This window comes from Callithrix jacchus, chromosome 4 (genome assembly GCF_049354715.1).
Source record: "Callithrix jacchus isolate 240 chromosome 4, calJac240_pri, whole genome shotgun sequence".
Taxonomy (NCBI): Eukaryota; Metazoa; Chordata; class Mammalia; order Primates; family Cebidae; genus Callithrix; species Callithrix jacchus.
In genome coordinates, this window is record NC_133505.1 from 33,975,029 (window position 1) to 33,993,245 (window position 18,217).

At 46.0% G+C, this 18,217-nt stretch overlaps 1 long non-coding RNA gene across 1 annotated transcript; it reads left to right on the forward strand.

Annotated features, from left to right (window-relative positions):
* Positions 1–1,591: 1,591 nt before the first annotated feature.
* LOC144582060 (uncharacterized) lies at positions 1,592–8,973 on the forward strand. The gene is made up of 2 exons (XR_013533874.1): positions 1,592–1,778; positions 1,975–8,973. It is a non-coding gene; the product is annotated as an uncharacterized LOC144582060 (long non-coding RNA).
* Positions 8,974–18,217: the final 9,244 nt, after the last annotated feature.

Consider the following 18,217-nt stretch of genomic DNA (forward strand, 5'->3'; position numbering starts at 1 on the left):
TGGGCTGGGGATGGAGAGGGAAAGATTGCCACTGATTCTTTCAACTCCAGTTTCTATTATTAGTCACTCAGCTGAAAGCAGGAAGGTTTATCTTCTGCACTTGACCCGTCAGAACCAAGATGACAGAAAGCCCCACTATCTACTATGGCAAAGGCAAGGGTTCCTCCCACAGCTTGAATCATGACCCAGGTTTCTAACTACATATGCTTTTTTTTTCTGTACATGTAACTATTTCTCTTTTCATCAAGCTCCAGTTCTCATAGTACAAATACAGGAAAACAAAAAAAACAACAAAGCAAGACTACAAGCATGTCAAACAAAGAGACTTTCTGAAACTTAGTGTGTAAGGACATACAGCATATTCAAGACACACATTCACCAGCAGTTCTTGCTTTGCTCAGTACAGTATTGAAAAACACATGCATATTAGAACTGTGGAAAATCAGGGCAATCTACATGTATATAAAGCTGCGGAACCTGATGCTATGATGGAAGCTCTGAGTTGAGATTTCATTTTATTTTTTTAATTGCACTTTGGGCTCTGGGGTACATGTGCACATCCTGCATCCATTTTACACTTAGGTGCCTCTGAGTTGTTGCAGTTTTGCCTGACTCCACCCTGACCTCATTTTGATCAAGGTCTATATGATCTTGGACCACTCCAGGTTCTCATTAGAAATGAACCCCCCCAAAAATGCCATGTCCAGCTCCTGGGGTTCCTGATATCAGTGAGAGGCAGCTCCTAATGAGGGAAGCCTTGAGGTTACTGAGGCCTCAGAGACTGATCAAAAATGAAGCAGTGGTCCTAGATTCATCTCTGATTTTTAGAGTCCTTTTTCTTCGGCCTCCACAAATACTCTCTGGTTGAGATGAAGGATAAGGACACAGAGACCCACAAGCTGTGCCTGCCCCGAGCTCTGTCCAAGGTACCTCCCAGTGTTCTGTTACTTAAGTTTGCCACGTCCTCAGGAATTTAGGGAAATGGCCACGATGTCTCTGAGTGGAAGTGACGGAGTCGTGGTGGAGCTGGGTTTGCACGCAGACAATCCTGGCCCAGGGCCATGCTCACAGCTCTGCACTCTCCAGAATGTGAGGGTGGGTGGAGAGTCCAGCTCAGGGAGGGTGATTGGAGAGACGGAAGAATAAGAAGAAAGGGCAAAGTGGGTCACTCTGACGGTTCTGGGACTCCCCTTCCAGGAGAGAAGAAGATAAAAATGATGTCACCATCAAGGAAAACATCCAAAGTCTCTGGCTTAATCCTGGGCATATCCAACTCTGGGATAGATGACTGGGCAGGGAAGACAAACTAAGCCAAGGGCCCAGTTCTGAAGGTTTTCCTCTTCTGAGAATTCTCCAGGAGTTTCCCTGACCTCATGGCCACCTCTCATCCTTTGCTCTTGTTTTTCCCCCAGCACTGATGAGGGCGTCCTATCTGATTTCCACTGGGGTCTAGAGAAGCCGTCAGAGTGAGTGGAGAATGGGCTTCATAAAATGGGAGACCTCCGGGATCCTCCCTGGACCCCAAGATACACAGAGAAGCCGGATCCCGGTTCCAGGAACCCCGTCCTGCTCCCCTGTGTGCCCTGAGCTTGGGGAGACCTGGGCTGTCGGGGCAGGAGGGAAAGGGCGGCCTGCAGGGCTCAGCAGCTCCTCCCGCGGCGCCTTGGCCCCGGGCTGGGGTCTGCAGACTCCTCAGGTCATTTCTCCAGGCGCCGCCACCCCGCGGCACCCTCCCCTGGTCCCTGTCCCTCTGTCCTCTCCTCAGCTCTCCACACAAGGTAAGAAGCTCCCGGCTGGGCGGCTCCGGGGCCAGACAGGGATGTGGGAGGGAGCCCGGGAATCCGAGTCCCCGCGGGGAGGCGGAGCGAGCGCTTCCGGGAGACAGGGATCGGGTGGGCACCCGAGGGGAGCGGGGCGGGGTCCCAGGCTACCTGCGCCTCTCGCGCCCCCATTGTGCCCGTTCCCATTGCCCAGGCCCGCACTCCCGGGTATTTGGAGGCCGCGGGGCTCCGCATCCACCACCCGCGCTCTGGGCTCCCCAGCGGCTTCTTCGTACGCGACACACGGTTCCTGGGCTTCCACAGCCGCGGAAGGGATCAGAGCTTGAAGCTGCGGGCGCCGCAGGTAATGGGACAGGATGTGGGCGCCCTGAGAAAAGTTCTGGATAGCCGCAGGGAATGTGTTTCTGAGGGGACTGAGGCTCCTGGGCCAGCACCACCACCGGAGGCAGCCGGTGCGTGACGTCAGGCTCCGGGCCACTGTCCTCCCGATCCCACCCTGACTGCCCGGGTCTCCGGGGCGTGGGGACGCAGCCTCAGCTGACCTCTCTCGGGTGAGAAGCGCAGGGAACGTTTTGCTCCAGGTTTCTCCTTCAAGCTGGATGGTGACTGACTTCTGCTGTGACCAATCACAGAGGGAGGGAGGAGCTGAGGTGGGCGGGGCGAAGCGGGGATTCTGGCCGGGCCTCCAGCTGGCCAGGGGACAGATTCTGGGCCCAGCACCTGCAGTTCCTGCGCGGCTGCGTGGTGACACCACCTGAAAACCTCTTTGGGGAACACTTCCAGCCCACCTAAGACGGGGAATAGTTCATGTCCCTGAACCAGGATGTAAAGACCTGTACAGCAGCGCGATCTGCGGCTCAGAGGATCAGGCGCACCTGGGAGAGGTTCTGGCTCTCGGAGGCTGCACGCAGTGCAGAAGCCTGGAGCATGGCAAAAAGACAAGGCTGCTGGAAGATACTGTAGTCCTCAGTCCGCACGTGAGGACCTCCTGAAGCTGGAATTATGTTACCTGGAGGCCTCCCTATAGGAGGGAAGGATGCCCGAATCGTGCTCCTTCCTGCTCCTCCTCAGCATTTCTACTGTGGGTCTGGGGATTCTGCCCAGGCTCTTGAGGCTGTCCTGAGGGTGGGTGGGAGGAGGGACAGGGAGAAGGAGTGAAGGGAGGAAAATAGAGGGGGCGGCAGTTCCCCTTGTCAACAGTGATGTACTAGTCAATAGCGGTGAACTTCCCCAGGGGATCTTTTTCTTCCCTTGTCTTCTGTGTCCAACAATTAGATATAACATTTAACACAACCAGAAGATAAAATACCAGGTAACCAGATCAGATCAGCAGATACACAGTGCATGAAAGTACCACCAATGACTGCGAGGTTATAATATCAGAATGGAACAGACAGTATCAGAAGGCTGTAAACACTGAGTGCAAATTAGAAAAAAAATAGACATTTTAAAACTGAAAAATAATATCACTAACCTTAGAAGCATAGTAGTGGCTTCATAGACAATGAGACACATTTGTAGAAAGAGAGCCCTAGAGATGAGGAAAATTGTTTATCTGGAACCTACTTTTAACTTTGAAATTTTCTGCTGAACCTCTGACATGGAGGCTGAGAGCTGACATTCTCATGAAATTTTTTCCACCTCTGAGACTCTCCACAGAACAGCCATGAGCACTGGTGACCCATCACTCAGGTCCTAATGGGAAGGTGACCTTGAGATGTTGGGCCCAGGGATTCTACCGAGCAAAAATCATGCTGCTCTGACTGTGGGAGGGGGCAGACCAGGACGCACAGCTTCGGAACCCCAGACCTCAGGGGAATGGAACCTTCTAGAAGTGGGCAGCTTGGGACCTTCTACGGGGGAGCAGGAATCTCTGTGCTGTGTGCAGCATGAGGGGCTGCTTAGGCCTCTTCCACTGACTTGGGTGAAAACGGGTATAAGGTGGAAACCCCTTCACAGAACTGGCAAGCAGGAGCTGCTCTGGGCCCTGTGGCAGGGTCAACATTTTGACCTGAAGGTCGACACCTCTTTCATTCACGTCTCAGACCCCAACTTCCCAGCTTATCCTAACCATCATGGAAATCATTTCTGACACAGAGCTACTTCCTGCTCTCGTGCTTGGACCTGTGATGTGCAAGAAGTTCTCAGGAATGGGAGGGACTAGAATGATGGCTTCGCCCCATCTCATGTGTCACTGCTATTGGGGAATTTGCCAAGTCAGTTCTCCCTGTTCCTTCTGGGACTGGGGATGGAGAACCCAGTTAAGCCACAACCTCTGAGAGGGAACCAGGCAGACTAACGAGGAGGGCACCGCCTGTGAAGTGGCCAATGGCCCCAGTCAGAAGAGGTGAAGGGTGGGACAAGAGGCTGCTGGGAACCAGAAGCTTGGCAGCCAGGAAGGCTGAGAAAGTGCAGACTGACAGTAGAGGCTGCAAGCTGGAGACCCTGGGGTCAGCTCTGCTGTTTGCTCTGAGCCCCGCGATGCAAGGGAGGCTTCTTTACACCAGGGAGCTTGAGGCCTCCTGACTGTTTCTGGGCTCTGTACTCCCCTGATTCTCCATGAGCATTTTAAACAGTGAGGTAAAGTATGCAGGACCCCAGCAATCTGAATTCCCCTTATCAAAAAGATAATTCTTCCATTTTATTTCTTACAAGATATGAAATATTAAATCAAACTATTACAGGATTAATGTGAAGCTAGCAGGTGTTTTGTGGATGGATTCTGCTGGTTGTTTACATTGGAAAAAGAAGTGGGTCTGGCCCTATTCACAGATGAGAGCAGCAGGGTAGTCATACACAGAGGATCTCAATACTGGGCACCCCCAACCCTGCAGGGAAGACCCTCCTTACAAACAGATGCCCAGGATCGTGACTGCATGGTCCCACGATGTCTCTTTCTCTTCTCCTGCATCCTAGGTTTACCTTCCTAATCTCAGCTAAGTACCAATGTTAACCAGCTATTCAAGACCCTCAGGGCACCCCTCCACCATGGCACCTAACAGGGTCTTCTGTCCTCAGAAGTAACTTTAGGAGGGGTCGACTCTATAAAAAGCAGCATGGAAAGGGTGGCAAGGACAGCTCATCTCTAACCATGGAATAGAGAGGATGGAGCCACAGTCCTGTTCCTCGCCCATCCCATGGTCCTGCCTCAAATAGTCTCCTCCCGCAGGCTCTGCTAGGTCTTTTGTCATTCTGCAGGTCATAACAGAATCCTGGACACCGATGCAGTGCTCACTGAAATATGATCCCTCAGACCTGACACCAACAGGAGTTGAGATTGGGGAGCAGCTTTGTGCTGTGGGGGATCTTTGGATTTGAAGGTAGGGGATGGTGATGGGCTGCCCATAATGCTCAGGGTGTCAAAGCTGAGAGTAGCTGAGCTGAATCTGGTCATTACCGTGTTCTCCACAGTTAGAGACCTGCCTTGTGCAGACCAGCAAGGCACAGATTGTTCTCAGCTCCCTTGTCTCTCAGAAGGCCTGACTTCTCTTCCCCCAGCTGTGCGGCTGATACACTCTGTCTCCACCCAAGCATAGCATGGGGAGGATGGTGGGACTGAGGCCCATTCCCCTGATGACCCAGAACCCCTTCCACATAATCCCAATATCCAAGCCTGAGGTCTCTCCCTGGACCATCATTTCTTTCCTGGGAATGAAAGGGTTACATTACCTCTTTCCCAGATCCCCCTTGTCATTCACTCACTCACCCTCAAGAGATTTCTTACTCTATTAGTTATTGTTCTCATATCCTTTTTCGAAGCTATGGGAAAAATAATATAAGCTGTTCAGAAAGCATGGAGGTTAGGTTCTTTTTTGGATTCTGAGGATCTGCTGTGCTGAGGAAGGGGCAGGTGGGGAGAGAAGGGCGGGTGGAGGGGCAGGTGCTGAGTGGTGTGCGGCCTCGCTCTCTGCTCCACAAAGTTCCTGCTGAGGTCATTCCTTGTCTATTTGTCTGGATCCCTCCTTGTGCTGTGATTTGTGCCTGGTCTTTAGAGGCAGGTGCTGCTCCAGGTCAGAGGCCTCACACATCTCCTGGCTGAGCCTTTGTCCAAATCCATGGAAGTCAAAGGCAGATACTGGCAGCTCTCCATGCTGCCCTCTGCTCCACTTTATTTGGCATATTTTAATATGTTGATCAGATCCTTCTCATAAGGGATGCATGTGAGCATTGTTTCTTAGGAGTGCAGGGCTGAGGGCCCCACAGAGTCTTGGGGTGTCCCTTATGCTGTGCTGAGGCGCAGGATCTGAGAAATAAAGAGACAGGACACAGAAGTACAAGGAAAATGAAATGCAGCTGGGCTCAGAGGGCCACGCCATCTATGAGTGGAGTCTCCTAAGCAGGCCCTGCTGCATGCGCCACACCCACAGAGGCTCCACAACAGTGGGAAGAGCCGCCATGGTCAGAGCCCAGGCAGTTCACATTGAGGGACCATCTACATCCAGGGCACCCAGAGGAGGGGCTGAGGTGGGTGTCCTGCCCCTGTCTAGGCTGTGGGTGACAGGTGGGCGGGACAGTCAGCTACTGAGTATGACTGGAGCTATTGCCTTTTTTGTTCTGAAGACCCCAACCCTGCACACACCAACACTTCACATTCTTTGTACAGCAGTTGTCTTTTTAGAAATTAAATCCCCTAATCTTAAAGCCATTCGTTTTCACTCCTAGTGATGCTTCAGTAGGGTAAGCTTTTAACTCCCATCAAACTTAGCCTGAGCTGTAATTTCTGTTTGTTTGAGATGGGATCTTACTCTGTCATCCAGGCTGGATATAGTGGCATGATTGTGGCTTATGGCAGCCTGAAACTGTTCAGACTGCCCAGCTCCAGTGACCCTTCCACTTCAGACACCCGAACAGCTGGCACTACAGGTGCTCACCCCAAGCCCCAGCTAATGTTTTGTGTTTTTTGTAGATATGGGTTTGTGCCGTGTTGCCCGGGCTGGTCTCCAACTCCTGGGCTCAAGCAATCTGCTGCTCCGGCCTCCCAAAGTGCTAGAATTAGCATGAACCACCACACCAGGCCTGTGGCTGAGTATTTGGAGCCTGAGCAGAACGTTGTTGTGGGGTTTGTACCTGGCTAATCTGAAAGGTGGTCCTCAAAGGTAACGTGTGACTAGGAGGGCCTTGGCGGGGGCCATAGGTGTCTCTGAAGAGAAGAGAACAAGATGGATAGGAAGCTCTAAAAGTGAACTTCCGTGGGCCCTGTGCTCCCACAGCACTGGAATTTGGAAAATCTTCTCCCCACGACTTTTGGCTTGTGGATTTTTCATTCCACCTTCTTGTCTGCCAGGTCATTGCAGGTGGTCCATTCATTTGGTAAACAGTTATCAAACACCTACTGTGTGCCAGGCATTGTGTTAAAGGAGCTGGGGCCGGACCTTGGGAAGATAGCGCTGTAGGACCAACTCAGGATTACAGCTCCCAGTCAATCCGCAGAGGGTGAGTGGACGCCGCATTTCCATACGGATCTTTATTGTCCACAGACTAGGAGATTCCTAGGTGTAGGAGCCCCATGGGCAGCACAGTAGTTTGGGCTGGCATGGCTGTTTGGGCCGGTGCAGCTGTTTGGGCCAAGGCTGCAGCACAGCAACACTCCATACAAAATATGCTGGGTTGGTTTCCCTGTTAAACCAGCAGTTGAGGATTTCGGAAGGCAGATTAGCACATTCATCTGATTAAAGGAGACTTAAACAGAAAGCCAGCCCAGGAGATTCCTGGGCAGCAAAGTGGTTTGAGCCGGTGCAGTGGGTTGCTGCATGGGAAATCACACAGATCTCAGCGCCCTTGCAGCAGGCGACTGGAACACCTGGGAGAGAGTCAACCACTCAACTTTAAAAAAAAAAGGGCTCTGAGGCAGGAGCCAGGTGATCAGGCTCGGCGGGTCCCACCCCCACAAAAACAAACAAAACTGCAATTGGAAATGCTCGGGGTTGAGTTTCACAGCAAGCACAGCGGAATCCAGGATGGTGCAGCTCTGAGGGAGGGGGCGTCCGCCATTACCGAGGCACTCGACCCCTACAGAACTACACTGCCATTGCTGATGCAGCCTGCCGTTGCTGAGGCAACCCACCATTGCTGGGGCAACCCATAATAACAGAGAGAGTCCGCCACTACAGAGGCAAGCACACCCATATAAATAGGACTATAGGGAATTACACACGGCAGCAGGGTGGAGCCCACAGCAACAAGGTGGAGCCCACGACAGCAGGGCAGAGCCCACGGCAACAGGGCGGAGCCCACAGCAGTTCAGCATAGCCACTGCAGGCAAGCAGTGATTAGACTGCCCCCTTGCTGGGCAGGACAGTGCAATGGATACTCATAAATGGAGCCCTAACTCCCTGGGAAACAGCACCTGAGGAACAAAAAGGTGCTTTATGAGTTCTGCTGCAGCAGACATAAAAGTTCCTGCCTAGCAGCCCTGAATGAACAACAGAGATCACAGCTCAGCACTTGAGCTCGTATAAAGTACAGACAGTCTCCTCAAGGAGCTCCCTGACCCTTATATATCCAAAGAGTCACCTCACAAAGGACTGATCAGACTGACATTCAGGGACAAAGATAGCAGAAGAAGAATCCGGTAGCAACCCTCACGGTTCCGCAGCTGCTACAGGAGTTCCCCAGGCAAGCAGGGCCTGGAGTGGACCTCAGCAGTCCTACAGCAGTGGGGCCAGACTGTTAGAAGGTAAACTAAGAAACAGAAATATTTCATCATCAACAATCTGGACGTCCACTCAGAGACCCAATCAGAAAATCAGCAACCACTCAGACGACAGGTGGATAAATCCACAAAGATGGGAAGAAACCAGTGCAAAAAGGAGGAAAACACCCGAAACCAGAACACCTCACCTCCTACAAAGGACCAAAACTCCTCACCAGCAAGGGAACAAAGCTGGATGGAGAATGAGTGTGATGAAATGACAGAATCAGACTTAAGAAGGTGGGTAATGAGAAACTTCCATGAGCAAAAAGAACATGTTCTAAATCAATGCAAAGAAACTAAGAATTTTAAAAAAGATTTGAGGAAATGATAACAATAATAGATAATTAGAGAGGAATATGAGTGAATTGAAGGAGCTGAAAAACACAACAAGAGAACTTTGCGAAGCATGCATATGTTTCAACAGCTGAATTGACCAAGCAAAAGAAAGGATATCAGAAGTCAAAGATCAACTCAATGAAATAAATCAAGAAGCCAAGATTAGAGAAAAAAGCACAAAAAAGAATGAACAAAGTATCCAAGAAATGTGGGACTATGTGAAGAGACCTAATCTACACTTGATAGGTGTACCTGAATGTGATGAAGAGAATGAATACAAGCTGGAAAATACTCTTCTGGATATTATCCAGGAAAATTTCCCCAACCTAGCAAGGCAGGCCAATATTCAAGTCCAGGAAATACAGAGAACACCACAAAGATATTCTGCAAGAAGAGCAACCCCAAGGCACATAATCGTCAGATTCACCAGGGTTAAAATGAAGGAGAAATTGCTAAGGGCAGCCAGAGAGAAAGTTGGATCACCCACAAAGGGAAGGCCATCAGACTCACAGCAGATCTCTCAACAGATCTCTCAGCAGAAACCCTACAAGCCAGAAGAGAGTGGGGGCCAATATTTAACATCCTGAAAGAAAAGAACTTTCAACCCAGAATTTCATATCCAGCCAAACTGAGCTTCAGAAGTGAAGGAAAAATAAAATCCTTTGCGAACAAGCAAGTACTCAGAGATTTTGTCACCACCAGGCCTGCTTTACAAGAGCTCCTGAAAGAGGCACTACACATAGAAAGAAACAACCAGTACCAGCCATTCCAAAAACATACCAAATGCTAAAGAGCATCAACAAAATGAAGAATCTGCATCAACGAATGGGCAAAACAGCCAGCTAGCATCAAAATGGCAGTATCAAATTAACATATAACAATATTAACTCTAAATGTAAGTGGGCTAAATGCACCAATCAAAAGACACAGACTGGCAAATTGGATAAAAAGCCAAAACCGATCAGTGTGCTGTATCCAGAAAACCCATCTCACATGCAAAGATACACAAAGGCTCAAAATAAAGGGAGGGAGGAAGATTTACCAAGCAAATAAAGAGCACACACAAAAAAGCAGGAGTTGCAATTCTCATCTCTGATAAAATAGACTTTAAAGCAACAAAGAACAAAAGAGACAACGAAGGACATTACATAATGGTAAAAGGATCAATACAACAAGAAGAGCTAAGGATCCTAAATATATATGGACCCAATACAGGAGCACCCAGATATATAAAGCAAGTTCTTAACGACTTACAAAGAGACTTACATTCCCACACAATAATAGTGGGAGACTTTAACATTCCACTGTCAATATTAGACAGATCAACCAGACAGAAAATTAACAAGGATATCCAGAACTTGAACTCAGACCTGGAACAAGCCAACCTGATAGACATTTACAGAACTCTCCACCCCAAATCCACAGAATATACATTCTTCTCAGCACCACATCACACCTACTCGAAAATTGACCACATAATTGGAAGTAAAGCACTTTTCAGCAAATGCAAAACAACTGAAATCATAACAAACAGTCTCTCGGATCATAGTGCAATCAAGTTAGAATGCAGAATTCAGAAACGAACTCAGAACCGCACAGCTTCATGGAAACTGAACAACTGGCTCCTGGATGTTGATTGGATAAACAATGAAATGAAGGCAGAAATAAAGAAGTTCTTTGAAACCAACAAGAACAAAGACACAACATACCAGAATCTCTGGGACACATTTAAAGCAGTCTCTAGAGGAAAATATATAGCAATAAGTGCCTACATGAGAAGAGTGGAGAGATCCAAAATTGACACCCTATCATCAAAATTGAAAGAGGTAGATGAGCAAGATGAAAAAAACTCAAAACATAGCAGAAGACAAGAAATAACTAAGATCAGAGCTGAACTGAAGGAGACAGAGACACGAAAAACCCTTCAAAAAAATAAATAAATCCAAGAGCTGGTTTTTTAAAAGATCAACAAAATAGCCCACTAGCCTGACTGATAAAAAAGAAAAGAGAGAATAACCAAATAGATGCAATAAAAACGATAAAGGGGAAATCACCACAGATTTCACAGAAATTCAAACCATCATCAGAGAATATGACAAACAACTCTATGCACATAAACTTGTAAACTTGGAAATAATGAATAAATTTCTGGAAACTTGCCTCCTCCCAAGCCTAAACCAGGAGAAAGCCAAAACTATGAATAGACCAATAACAAGGTCTGAAGTTTAGGCAGCAATTAGGAGCCTACCACACAAAAAAAGCCCAGGTCCAGACGGGTTCACAGCCGAATTCTACCAGACACACAAAGAGGAGCTGGTACCATTCCTTCTGAAACTATTCCAAATAATCCAAAAAGAGGGAATCCTTCCCAAATCATTTTATGAAACCAACATCATCCTGATACCAAAACCCGGCAGAGATCCAACAAGAAAAGAAAACTTCAGGCCAATATCCATGATCAACATAGATGCAAAAATTTTCAATAAAATACTGGCAAGCCGATTGCAACAGCACATCACAAAGCTTATTCATCATGATCAAGTAGGATTCATCCCAGGGATGCAAGGCTGGTTCAACATACGCAAGTCTATAAACGTAATTCACCTCATAAACAGAACCAAAAACAAAAACCACATGATTATCTCAATTGATGCAGAGAAGGCCTTTGACAAAATTCAACAGCCCTTTATGCTAAAAACCCTCAATAAACTCGGTATCGATGGAACGTATCTCAAAATAATCAAAGCGATTTACAACAAACGAACAGCCAATATCATACTGAATGGGCAAAAACTGGAAGCATTCCCTTTGAAATCTGGCACTAGACAAGAATGCCCTCTCTTACCACTCCTATTCAATATAGTACTGGAAGTTCTAGCCAGAGCAATCAGGCAAGAAAAAGAAATAAAGGGTATTCAAATAGGAAAGGAGGAAGCCAAATTGTCTCTACTTGCCGATGACATGATAGTATATCTAGAAGACTCCATCGTCTCAGCCCAAAAACTCCTGAAACTGATAAGCAACTTCAGCAAAGTCTCAGGATATAAAACTAATGTGCAAAAATCACAAGCATTCCTATACACCAATAACAGACTTAAAGAGAGCCAAATCAAGAACGAACTGCCATTCACAATTGCTACAAAGAGAATAAAATACCTAGGAATACAACTTACAAGGAATGTAAGGGACCTCTTCAAGGAAAACTATAAACCACTGCTCAACGTAATAAGAGAGGACACAAACAGATGGAGAAACATTCCATGTTCATGGTTAGGAAAAATGAATATTGTGAAAATGGCCCTACTGCCTAAAGTAATTTACAGACTCAAAGCTATTCCCATCAAGCTACCATTGACTTTCTCCACAGAACTGGAAAAAAACACCTTGAACTTCATATGGAACCAAAGGAGAGCCCACATAGCCAAGTCAATTCTAAGCAAAAAGAACACAGCAGGAGGCATCACACTACCGGACTTCAAACTATACTACAAGGCTACAGTAATCAAAACAGCATGGGACTGGTACCAAAACAGAGATATAGACCAATGGATCAGAACAGAAGCATCGGAGTCAACACAACATATCTACAACCATACAATCTTTGATAAACCTGACAAAAACAAGCAATGGGGAAAGGACTCCCTATTTAATAAATGGCCTTGGGAAAACTGGCTAGCCATGTGCAGAAAGCAGAAACTGGACCCCTTCCTGACACCTTACACTAAAATTAACTCCAGATGGATTAAAGACTTAAGCATAAGACTTGGCACCATAAAAACCCTAGAAGGAAATCTAGGCAAAACCATTCAGGACATAGGAGTAGGCAAGGACTTCATGACCAAAACACCAAAAGCATTGGCAACAAAAGCCAAAATAGACAAATGGGACCTAATGAAACTCCACAGCTTCTGCACGGCAAAAGAAACAGTCACTAGAGTGAATCAGCAACCAACAGAATGGGAAAAAATCTTTGCAGTTTACCCATCTGGCAAAGGGCTGATATCCAGAATTTACAAAAAACTCAGATTTGCAAGAAAAAAACAAACAAGCCCACTCAAAAAAAAGGATATGAACAGACACTTTACCAAAGAAGACATACATGAGGCAAACAAACATATGAAAAAATGCTCATCATCACTGGTCATTAGAGAGATGCAAATCAAAACCACATTAAAATACCATCTCATGCCAGTTAGAATGGCGATCATTAAAAAATCTAGAGACAACAGATGCTGGAGAGGATGTGGAGAAATAGGAACACTTCTACACTGCTGGTGGGAGTGTAAATTCGTTCAACCATCGTGGAAGACAGTGTGGCAATTCCTCAAGGACCTAGAAATAGAAATTCCATTTGACCCAGCAATCCCATTACTGGCTATATATCCAAAGGACTATAAATTGGTCTACTATAAGGACACATGCACACCAATGTTCATTGCAGCACTGTTTATAATAGCAAAGACCTAGAGCCAACCCAAATGCCCATGGATGATAGACTGGACTGGGAAAATGTGACACATATGCACCGTGGAATATTATGCAGTCATCAAAAATGATGAGTTCGTGTTCTTTGTAGGGACATACATGAATCTGGAGAGCATCATTCTCAGCAAACTGACACAAGAACAGAAAATGAAATACCACATATTCTCACTCATTGGCGGGTGATGAACAATGAGAGCACATGGACACATGGAGGGGAGTACTAAACAGTGGGGGCTATTTGGGGGAATAGGGGAGGGACAGCAGGGGGGAGCTGGGGAGAGATAGCATGAGGAATAATGCCAGATGTGGGTGAAGGGGAGGAAGGCAGCAAAACACACTGCCACCTATGCAACTATCTTGCATGTTCTGCACATGTACCCCCAAACCTAAAATGCAATAATAAAAAAAAAGGAGCTGGGGCTGAGGTAAGAAGAACAAAACCTTCCTTGTGTTTTAGGTTGAGCCAGTCTTGCTCAGGCAGAGATCAGTAAGAAAATTCTCATAAAAGTGCAGGACATGCAACTTGCTTTGTGGATGCACATGTAGACCATCTGTTCTGACAAAAGAGTCACAGAGGTTTCATAAGAGACAATGTTTGAGCTGGGTTTTGAGGTACACGTAGGAGCCCAACAGGCATCCAGGAAAGGAGAGCATTGCTCAGAACCTAAAAAATAACATTTTCTCCCCTAGGCCAGGCCAGGACTCAGACTAAGCTGGCTGAAGAGCCAGGTGCTTCCTGACAAGGAAGTATGTCCCACATCTGACTATCCAGAAGTCACAGCTACTCAATATTGAGTCTTGAGACAGACAGAGAGAGAGAGAGAGAGAGAGAGAGAGAGAGAGAGAGAGAGAGAGAGAGAGAGAGAGACCTGATTTGAAAAGGAGAATTCTGCTGGGGACCTTGTTAAAAAGCAGTTTCTGATTCAGCAGGTCTGAGACAGGGCCTGAAAATTGCATTTCTAACAAGTTCTCAGGTGATGCCAATGCTACGTGTCCCAGGACCATACTTTGAGAATCACCACCCTAAGGCAATCCATGTTGATTCCTAATATCAGAAGAGGGCCAAGAGGCAGAGGCATAGGATAAACTAGACCATGCCTGGCCCATCCTGGAGAGCAACCCAACCAAGGCTGCAAGGTTTGATTTCCTTGGGATATCGGGAAAAGCAGATACCCAGGAAGGAACCAAATGTGGAGTCACAGGGCAATCCAGAAGCTCAGCTTTACAGAGCATCTGGGGCTCCCACTACTTCACAACTGGTCCCTACACTCTCAGTCCTTCCTATCCCTTATGAAACTGACCTATGGGCCTTGCTTTACTGTCTTGGGCTGTTTGGGCCTGGGATGTGACCCTAGGTGCTCTGAGTGTACCTTCTGATCCAAATACAGGGTGACCTCATATGATGCATACTTGGAATGGGCTCATAATGAGGACCTTCAAAATTTGGCAAATGAATTCAACCATGTGTTTTCCAGAAGAACTACCAAAGTGTTCTCTGTTCTAAACATCACATACTGGAGCCCACAGGAACAGTAGAAGAAGTTCTGAGCTTGTTGAGCAGCAATTGGCACATTGGACCCCATAGAATTCCCTGTAGACTGGGCTTCACCATTTACATCAAGATTTGGTCAAAATTTTTTCACCAAACAAATTGCAAATGCTAATTAACCATGCCTTCATTCTGCCATTTAATTAATGAAAGACAGACACATAAAGATAGATAGTGCAATGAAAATGAAAAGAACATATTGAATGAAAATGGTAATAAATCCTTGTTTAAGGAGTGATAATATTTTTAGACAGTTTTTAAAAAATATTAAGGAAGGTATAATAATTAATTGTCAGCCTTTGGTTTTTTTAAATATTTTATTTTAAAGTAGTTGGTTTTGTTTTGTCTCTTTTGAAATTATCTTATTTTGTGTTTTGACTTGGCTCAAAATTTAAAAAGTTAAAATTCTCTCTTACCCTACCCCATCTTGACAGGCAGCCATGTATATCAGTTTCTTGCTTATTCTTTCAAAGACATTTTGTGCATATGCAAGAAAATATAAATGTATGTGTATATATTTCTTCCATTTCACACAAATTTTAGTAAACTACATTTGCTTTCCTGCACCTTGCCTTTTCTCTTCACACTGTATCATTCAGACCATTCCATGAAGGAATACCAAGAGCTTCACTACATCTTTGTTTCTTTGAAATTTTTATGATACTCCATTGTATAGATATGAAATATTTTTTTAAAATAGAGATTGCTCCTTTTGAGTGTGGTGCTTTTTAACCAACCCCTTTTGGTAGGCACTTGGATTATTTCTTTCAGAGAACAGTTTCACATCATGTAGCATCATGTGAAAAAGCTGCAGTGACCTCACTCCTATGCACATGTCCTAAGAAAACTCACATATCTCTGAGACCAGGAGGTAATGTCCCAGGATATTCATTGCACTGATATTTACAATAGAGACAACCTAAAGATCAATGAAGAGGGAAAGAGAAAAATTGTAGCATATTCCTCCCATTGAATACTATCCAGCAATGAAAACAAATGAACTATTTGTATGAACATGGATTCCTGCCATAGACCATGTTAACTGAAAAAGCAAGCAAATGAATTATAAAATCAGCAAGAAACAATTTATAAGAAGTCTAAAAGCAAAGCCAGGCAAGGTGGTGTACACTTGTAATCCTAGTACATTGGGAAGTCATGGCAGGTGGATCACTTGAGTTCAGGAGTTAGACCAACCTGGAAAACATGGCAAAACCCTTCGCTACAAAAAATACAAAAAATTAGCCCAGCATGGTGGAGCACATCTATAATCCCAGCTACTTGGTAGGCTCAGGTGGGAGGAATATTAAGCCTTGGAGGTTGAGGTACAGCAAGCTGTTATTTTACCACTGTACTCAAGCCTGGGTGACAGAGTAAGACCCTGTCTAAAACAGTAAGTCTAAAAGACTTCAAACACAGAGATTTCCTAAAACTTAGTAAAAATATAAAGACATACACCAAATTCAAGACACACATCCATCAACAGCCCTTGATTTTCTCAGTACAGTATTGACCAAATCATATACATATCAGAACTGTGAAAAATCAAGGCTATCTACATATATTTATATTATTTTTCTATGTATACTACATATAGCCAATATTATTAAAATGTCACCAGTTGACCAACCTTAGTGCCTTCACAAAGATTTTTAAAAATTGTCTATTCTTTCTTCCAGCTAGAACTACATTGAATTAATATTTATAAAGTGAATCCACAGGAAATGAGCAAAATAAAAAAAGAGTTATTTTTTTATTTTGTGGAGAGGTACAGACAGATGGAGAGATGATAATACCGAGATGTCAGTGACCTTCACAGTAACAGACTTTCTGGAGGAGTGTAAGCTGGAGCCAGAATGAAGTGGATAGAATATAAAAGAGGGATGAAGGAGTGGGAACTTCAGGGGGCAAATATGGGGTTGAGTGGGCCAGACTGTGAGGTGCGGATGGATTCTGAATATTCCACTTTGGGTCTAGCACTTAGAGAAAGAGAAATCACATTTATTCAGCTCCTTCCACCATCTTTAGAGAAATCTTCTGAAACATTACAAAAAAGATATACAAATGGCCAATAGTCATCAGGGAAAAATGCAAAGTAAAACCGCAGGGAGAAACTACTTAGCACCTATCAGAATGGTTGAAATTTAAATGATTAATAAATATAAATGTTGGGAAGGATGTTAAACAATCTCATCCATTGCTTATAAGAATACAAAACCAGGAGACAGATCCAAGATGACCGATTAAGAGCAGCTTAGGACTGCAGCTCCCAGCGAAAGTGTGGAGGGTGAATGGTTGCCGCATTTACTGACAGATTTTTATTGCCCACAGACCAGGAGATTCCCAGGTGGATGAGCCCCATGGGTCACCAACGTGGCTGTTTTGGCTGGCACCCCAGCGCGGTGGGTCTCTGCACCAAATACACGGGTCAGGACACTGTTTTAGCTGGTGATTGGAGCTCCTGGGAGTCAGAGTCACCCATTCAACTGATAAAAAAGGGGACTGAAAAAGGGAGCCAGGTCAGGAGATTCCCAGGCAAAAAAGCGCCACGAATCTCAGTGTGGCTGTTTCAGCTGGCCCAGTGGGTCACTGCACAGGAAAGCACAGACCCTGACACCTTTTCAATAGGTGACTGGAACACCTGGGAGACAGAGTCGCCTATTCAACTGAAGTAAAAAAGGTGGGGTCTGAGGCAGGGAGCCAGGTGATTGGGCTCGGCTGGTCCCACCTGCACAAAAAAAACAGCAATCGAAAATGCTCTAAATTGAGAGTTTTGCAGCAAGCACAGCTGAACCCAGGACAGCCCAGCTCTGTGGGAGAGAGGCGTCTGCCATTACCAAGGCAGTCCACCACTACAGAGGTAGTCCACCATTGCTAAGGCAGCCCACCATTGATGAGACAGCCCACCATTACAGAGAGAGTCCACCATTACAGAGGTGGGCCGCCATTGCTGAGGCAGTTCTAACTATACCCCTATAAACAGGACTGCAGGAAACTTTACATAGCAGTTGGGCAGAGCCCACAGGAGTTCAGCAAAGCCTTTGCAGGCAGACAGTAACTAGGCTGCCTCCTCACTGGGCAGGGAAGCCCTGAAAAAAGGGAGCAGCATGACAGAAACGTATCAATAAAGCCCTAACTCCCCAGGACAGAGCACCTGGGGGGAAAAAGGGGGGTTTATGAGTTCTGCTGCAGCAGACTTAAACGTACCTGCCCAGCAGCTGTGAATGAACAACGGAGATTACAGCTGAGCACTTGAGCTCCTATAAAGAACAGGCTGTCTCCTCAAGCAGCTCCCTGACCCTCATATATCCAAAGAGTAACCTCATAAAGGAGAGCTCAGACTGACATTGGGTGGGTGTCCTTCAGGAACAAAGA